Genomic DNA, 7,506 nt, shown 5'->3' with positions numbered 1-7,506 from the left:
ATGCTCAAAATTCTCCAAGCCAGGCTTCAGCAATTCGTGAACCATGAACTTCCAGATGTTCAAGCTGGTTTTAGAAAAGGCAGAGGGGGGGCTTTTTTTTTTTTTTAATTCTTTAAAAGTTGCCAAGCTTTATTTAGGCTGCAGTGGTTACAGACAACACTTCCGACCCTTCCCCCCACCCCACCCGGCTTGGGCCCCTGGCCGGCTCGTCCCTTCCCTCCAGTCTCACTTCTTGTCCTCCTCCTTCTTGTCCTTCTTGTCGTCTTTGGTGGCCTGGGAGGCCAGGGAGCCCATAGCATTTCGAATGGCCTTGTTGTTGGGATCCACACCCGGAAGGTTCTGCAAGACACCCTGGAGGAATTCGGGGTCCTGCATCACATCATAATCATCCTCCTCCTTGGTGGGCTCAGATGTGTCCATGGCTGAGCTGGCGTCCATGTCAGCTGACTCTGCCTGGCCAAACTCTGCACCCTGGAGGGACATCTGCATGGCGTAAGCAATCTGCTCCTCCTCAGTCATACTGCTTAGGTCAGGGAGCCCCGTGCAGCCAAACTCCTGCTGGCTGATGGTCATCTTCAGCAGGGCATCGTCTGAGTCTTCAGTCCTGGTCGTGGCAATCCCGGCCTCAGCGGCAGAGGCGGCAGCTGCCCTCAGTGCCTCTTCCTCTTGCCGCTGCCGCTGCTCTTCCATAGATACATGTTTGGGAATGCATGTAAGAATTAAAGATTTTAAAATTAAAAAAAATTTTAAAAATAAAGAAAGAAAGAAAAGGCAGAGGAACCAGAGATCAAATTGCCAACATCATCTGGATCATGGAAAAAGCAAGAGAGTTCCAGAAAAACATCTATTTCTGCTTTATTGACTATGCCAAAGCCTTTGACTGTGGTCTCTGAAAGAGATGGGAATACCAGACCACCTGACCTGCTTCCTGAGAAACTTATATGCAGGTCAGGAAGCAACAGTTAGAACTGGACATGGAACAACAGACTGGTTCCAAAGAGGAAAAGGAGGACGTCAAGGCTGTATATTGTCACCCTGCTTATTTAACTTCTATGCAGAGTACATCATGAGAAATGCTGGGCTGGAAGAAGCACAAGCTGGAATCAACATTCCCGGGAGGAATATCAGTAACCTCAGATATGCAGATGACACCACCCTTATGGCAGAAAGTGAAGAGGAACTAAAAAGCCTCTTGATGAAAGTGAAAGAGGAGAGTGAAAAATTTGGCTTAAAGCTCAACATTCAGAAAATGAAGATCATGGGATCTGGTCCCATCACTTCATGGGAAATAGATGGGGAAACAGTGGAAACAGTCAGAGACTATTTTGGGGGGCTCCAAAAACACTGTAGATGGTGATTGCAGCCATAAAATTAAAAGATGCTTACTCCTTGGAAGAAAAGTTATGACCAACCTAGATAGTATATTCAAAAGCAGAGACATTACTGTGCTGACCTAGGTCCGTCTAGTCAAGGCTATGGTTTTTCCAGTGGTCATGTATGGATGTGAGAGTTGGACTGTGAAGAAAGCTGAGCGCTGAAGAATTGATGCTTTTGAGCTGTGGTGTTGGAGAAGACTCTTGAGAGTCCCTTGGACTGCAAGGAGATCCAACCAGTCCATTCTGAAGGAGATCAGTCCTGGGTGTTCATTGGAAGGACTGATGCTAAAGCTGAAACTCCAGTACTTTGGCCACCTCATGCAAAGAGTTGACTCATTGGAAAAGACTCTGATGCTGGGAGGGATTGAGGGCAGGAGGATAAGGGGACGACAGAGGATGAGATGGCTGGATGGCATCACGGACTCGATGGATGTGAGTCTGAGTGAACTCCAGGTGTTGATGATGGACAGGGAGGCCTGGGATGCTGCAATTCATGGGGTTGCAAAGAGTCGGACACAACTGAGCAACTAAACTTCATAATATATAATGTGAAGCATCTTTTCAGATACTGATTTTCCATTTATTTATCTTCTTTGATGAGCTGGGTGTTAATGTCTTTGGCCTATATTTTAATCAGGTTGTTTCGTTTCTAGTTGTTGTGTTTTAAGAATTATTTGTGTATTTTGGCTAACAGCCCTTTATCAGCTGCATTGTTTGCAAATATTTTTCCCAGTCTGTGGCTTCTCTTCTCATTCTCTTGACACTGGCTTTCACAAAGCAGTTTTTAGTTTTATTTTTTTCAGTTTTTAGTTTTATTTTTTTCAGTTTTTAGTTTTAATGAGGTCCAACTTATCAAGTATTTCATTCATGGCTCATGCCTTTTTTGTTTCTTTAAAAAGTCATCATCATATCTAAAGTCATCTAGGTTTTCTCCTGTGTTATCTAGATTAACTGTTATGCAGCAGAAATAGTAATTACATGAGTAAAATATAAGATCTTTTTCTTATTATTTCAATCTTTTAAAAATAATTATCATTTATAAACATAACTGACTGTTTAAACAAGAACAGTAACAATGTAGTGTAGGGCTTATAACATATGGAATAAGAAAATGCCCAACAACAGTAACATAAAAGCCAAGAGGAAAAAATTAGAAATATACTATTGAAAGGTTCTTGTAAAATATGTGAAATAGATACAATATCACTTGATGGTAGATTGTGACAAATTAAAGATATAAGCCAATAAGCAACCATTCAAATAACACAAACAAAAAGCAATCATTAATAAGCCAACAAAGAGGAAAAAATGGAATAATATGAAAAAGATTAAGTCATAAGAAGACCATAAGATGAGAAAGGGAGAACAAAAAACTAATGGGGCAAATATTAATAGAAAATAAAAAGTAAGATGATACACTCACATCAAGCATATCAATAAGCAATTAGCTGTAAATGTTCTAAACACCCCAAATAAATACAGTTAAAGCCTGATTAGATATATATATATATATATATATATATATATATATTTTTTTTTTTTTTAAGCAAGACACATGTGCATGCTGATCTTCCCAGATGGTGCAGTGGTAAACATTTCACCTGTCAGAGCAGGAGATGAACCAGACTCAGGTTCCATTCCTGTGTCGGGAAGATTCCCTGAAGGAAGAAATGGCAGCTCACTCCAGTGTTCTTGCCTGGGAAATCTTATGGACAGAGGAGCCTGGTGTGCTACCGTTCATGGGGGTCACAAAAAGTTGGACAGGACCTAGCATGCACACGTGCAAAACTTGAGAGTAAAGAGTATTACTAATGGTTAGAAAAAAATAAGTTATTTTATAATAAGGGTCAGTTCATCAAGAGGATATAACAATCTTAAATGAGGAGAATTATTAACATTTTTGCTTTACTTGAAAAAACTATTTTTAATCTGAGTGGATCAGTTAGTAACCTCATTTAAAATGGGAAATAACTCTATATGGTTAAAATATATTGGTCATTCTTATCTAAGTAAGAACAACTTTAAAATATTACTCTTCCTGATTCTTGGGGAATTTTTAAATGCACAGTAAGGAAAGTACTAATATATATGAGCTCCTATTATTACAATAGCATTATTAATAAATTTATTTATTGGGCATTTGGCACAAATCAAACACTGTGCTATGTCGGGGAGTAGAAGGATGTGCACTAATCTCCTGCAAGAACTCCAAAATTACACCTCGCTGCTGAGCAACTCTCAACAGGAGAATGTTGGATCCAACAAAAAAAATATACTCCACGTCCAAGTACAAAGGAGAGGCCCCAGCAAAATGGTAGGAGGGGGGAAATCATGTTTAGAATCAAACTCCATATCCACCAGAGATGCTTGGAAGGCTCAAACAAAATGTCATGCACAGCAGGAGACTCCACAGAGACGGAGCCAGACCTGCCCCTGAGTGTCTGAGTGTCTCCTGAGGAGGTATGGGTTAGCAGTGGCCTGCCACAGGGCCAGGGGCTCTGAGTGCAGCAGACCTGGATATGGCATAAGCCCTCTTGGAGGAGGTCACCATTAACCCAACATCACAGGGCTGGGAAAAAAACTCTTGGAGGGCACAAACAAAACTTTGTGTGTACCAAGACCCAGGAGAAAGGAGCAGTGACCCCACAAGAAACTGAACCAGACTTACCTGTGAGTGACCAGGAGACTCCAGCAGAGGTGTGGGTTGGAAGTGGCCTGGTACAAGGTCAGGGGCACTGAGTGAGCAGTGCATGCATGGGACATTTGCAAGGAGATCATCACTATCTTCATTACCTCCACTATAGTTTTGTCCTCAGGTCAAACAACAGGGATGGAACACAGCCCTGGCCATCAACAGAAAATTGGATTAAAGATTTACTGAGCCTGGCCCCTGGAATGGAGCCTGGAATGTCAGGTCCCTGAATCAAGGCAAATTGGAAGTGGTCAAACAGGAGATGGCAAGAGTGAACGTCGACATTCTAGGAATAAGCGAACTAAAATGGACTGGAATGGGTTAATTTAACTCAGATGACCATTATGTCTACTATTGTGGGCAGGAATCCCTCAGAAGAAATGGAGTAGCCATCATGGTCAACAAAAGAGTCCGAAATGCAGTACTTGGATGCAATCTCAAAAATGACAGAATGATCTCTGTTCATCTCCAAGTCAAACTATTCAATATCACAGCTATCCAAGTCTATGCCCCAAGCAGTAATGCTGAAGAAGCTGAAGTTGAATGGTTCTATGAAGACCTACAAGACCTTTTAGAACTAACACCACAAAAAAGATGTCCTTTTCATTATAGGGGACTAGAATGCAAAAGTAGGAAGTCAAGAAACACCTGGAGTAACAGGCAAATTTGGCCTTGGAATACAGAATGAAGCAGGGCAAAGACTAATAGAGTTGTGCGAAGAAAATACACTGGTCATAGCAAACACCCTCTTCCAACAACACAAGAGAACACTCTACACATGGACATCGCCAGATGGTCAACACTGAAATCACATTGATTATATTCTCTGCAGCCAAAGATGGAGAAGCTCTATACAGTCAAGAAAAACAAGACCAGGAGCTGACTGTGGCTCAGATCATGAACTCCTTATTGCCAAATTCAGACATAAATTGAACAAAGTAGGGAAAACCGCTAGACCATTCAGGTATGACCTAAATCAAATCCCTTATGATTATACAGTGGAAGTGAGAAATAGATTTAAGGGCCTAGATCTAATAGATAGAGTGCCTGATGAACTATGGAATGAAGTTTCATGACATTGTACAGGAGAGAGGGATCAAGACCATCCCCATGGAAAAGAAATGCAAAAAGCAAAATGGCTGTCTGGGGAAGCCTGACAAATATCTGTGAAAAGAAGAGAAGCGAAAAGCCAAGGAGAAAAGGAAAGATATAAGCATCTGAATGCAGAGTTCCAGAGAATAGCAAAAAGAGATAAGAAAGCCTTCTTCAGTGATCAGTGCAAAGAAAGAGAGGAAAACAACAGAATGGGAAAGACTAGAGATCTCTTCAAGAAAATTAGAAATGCCAAGGGAATATTTCATGCAAAGATGGGCTTGTTAAAGGACAGAAATGGTATGGACCTAAAAGAAGCAGAAGATATTAAGAAGAGATAGCAAGAGTACACAGAAGAACTGTACAAAAAGGATCTTCATGACCTGGATAATCATGATGGTGTGATCACTCATCTAGAGCCAGACATCCTGGAATGTGAAGTCAAGTGGGCCTTAGCAAGCATCACTACAAACAAAGCTAGTGGAGGTGATGGAATTCCAATTGAGCTGTTTCAAATCCCAAAAGATGATGCTGTGAAAGTGCTACACTCCATATGCCAGCAAATTTGGAAAACTCAGCAGTGGCCACAGGACTGGAAAAGGTCAGTTTTCATTCCAATCCCAAGAAAGACAATGCCAAAGAATGCTCAAACTACCACACAACTGCACTCATCTCACATGCTAGTAAAGTAATGCTCAAAATTTTCCAAGCCAGGCTTCAGCAATACGTGAACTGTGAACTTCCAGATGTTCAAGCTGGTTTTAGAAAAGGCAGAGGAACCAGAGATCAAATTGCCAACATCCGCTGGATCATGGAAAAAGCAAGAGAGTTCCAGAAAAACATCTATTTCTGCTTTATTGACTATGCCAAAGCCTTTGATTGTGTGGATCACAATAAACTGTGGAAAATTCTGAAAGAGATGGGAATACCAGACCACCTGACCTACCTCTTGAGAAATCTGTATGCACACCAGGAAGCAACAGTTAGAACTGGACATGGAACAACAGACTGGTTCCAAAGAGGAAAAGGAGTACATCAAGGCTGTATATTGTCACCCTGCTTATTTAACTTATATGCAGAATACATCATGAGAAATGCTGGACTGGAAGAAACACAAGCTGGAATCAAGATTGCTGGGAGAAATATCAATAAGCTCAGATATGCAGATGACACCACCCTTATGGCAGAAAGTGAAGAGGAACTAAAAAGCCTCTTGATGAAAGTAAAAGGGGAGAATGAAAAAGCTGGCTTAAAGCTCAACATTCAGAAAACGAAGATCATGGCATCCTGTCCTATCCCTCCATGGGAAATAGATGTAGAAACAGTGGAAACAGTGTCAGACTTTATTTTGGGGGGCTCCAAAATCACTGCAGATGGTGGTTGCAGCCATGAAATTAAAAGACGCTTACTCCTTGGAGGGATTGGGGGCAGGAGGAGAAGGGGACGACAGAGGATGAGATGTCTGGATGGCATCACTGACTCAATCGACGTGAGTCTGAGTGAACTCCGGGAGTTGGTGATGGACAGGAAGGCCTGGCATGCTGCGATTCATGGGGTCGCAAAGAGTTGGACACGACAGAGCAACTGAACTGAACTGAATGGCCCCGCCCATCAGACCCAGTTTCCTTGGTCTGTCAGTCTCTCCCATCAGGAAGCTTCCATGAGCCTCTTATCCTTATCCATCAGAGGGCAGACAGAATGAAAACCACAGTCACAAAAAACTAATCAAACTGATCACATGGACTACAGCCTTGTCTAATCCAATGAAACTATGAGCCATGCCCTGTGCCAACCAATATGGATGGGTCATGGTGGAGAGTTCTGACAAAACGTGGTCCGCTGGAGAAGGGAATGGAAACCACTTCAGTATTCTTGCCTTGAGAACCCCATGAACAGTATAAAAAGGAAAAAAGACAGGACACTGAAAGAGGAACTCCCCAAGTCAATAGGTGCCCAATATGCTACTGGAGATCAGTGGAGAAATAACTCCAGAAAAATTGAAGAGACAGAGCCAAAGCAAAAACAACACCCAGATGTGGCTGTGACTGGTGATGGAAGTAAAGTCTAATACCTGTAAAGAACAATATTGCATAGGAACCTGGAATGTTAGGTCCATGAATCAAGGTAAATTGGAAGTGGCCAAAGAGGAAATGGCAACAGTGAACATAGACATTTTAGGAATCAGTGAACTGAAATGGACTGGAATGGGTGAATCAGATGACCATCATATTTATTACTGTGGGAAACAATCCCTTATAAGAAATGGAGTTGTCCTCATAGTCAAAAAAAAAAAAAAAAGTTCAAAATGCAATACTTGGATGCAATCTCAAAAATGACAGAATGATC

At 41.7% G+C, this 7,506-nt stretch overlaps 1 pseudogene; it reads right to left on the bottom strand.

The window, feature by feature from the left end:
* Window positions 1–225: 225 nt before the first annotated feature.
* LOC138092360 (26S proteasome non-ATPase regulatory subunit 4 pseudogene) lies at window positions 226–690 on the bottom strand (annotated as a pseudogene).
* Between the last annotated feature and the right edge of the window lie 6,816 nt (window positions 691–7,506).

The sequence above is a fragment of the Capricornis sumatraensis genome, chromosome 16 (assembly GCF_032405125.1).
Source record: "Capricornis sumatraensis isolate serow.1 chromosome 16, serow.2, whole genome shotgun sequence".
In the NCBI taxonomy this organism is placed as follows: Eukaryota; Metazoa; Chordata; class Mammalia; order Artiodactyla; family Bovidae; genus Capricornis; species Capricornis sumatraensis.
The sequence above is the reverse complement of the archived record's forward strand: the minus strand, read 5'-3'. Positions and strand labels throughout refer to the sequence as shown.